We start from the raw sequence: 404 nt of genomic DNA, 5'->3' as shown, positions 1-404 counted from the left end.
AAGTAATATCGTTACAAGCAAAACTTTTAAACACATGCAACACTGGTGTTGTTTCAATTGCACCATTCACAAACAAACTTTGATGCACACACATTCACATGTGTCACTAAATGACTGTATTCAAGATTGTACTCAAAACAGGTAAAAGGACCATGAACCTTCCAAACTAAGTAAAAAATAATCACTATACCACACACCATGCCTTATGTTCTAAAAGAATTGAATTTTTGTTTGGTTGAATTGTTCTTTTAAGTCCACTCATGCACAGATAGGCTATTGGAGACTGGGCCTAAGTTTAAAGTGGGATCCAAATCACTGTGCAATGTGTCTCCACTGGGTATCAAACCCAATAAACCATGATTACAAGGCAGTGCTTATGTAATTGAACAATAAAACTGAGAAAA

The sequence above is a fragment of the Lepisma saccharinum genome, chromosome 19 (assembly GCF_977018435.1).
Source record: "Lepisma saccharinum chromosome 19, izLepSacc3.1, whole genome shotgun sequence".
Classification (NCBI taxonomy): domain Eukaryota; kingdom Metazoa; phylum Arthropoda; class Insecta; order Zygentoma; family Lepismatidae; genus Lepisma; species Lepisma saccharinum.
Note: the sequence above shows the minus strand (reverse complement) of the source record.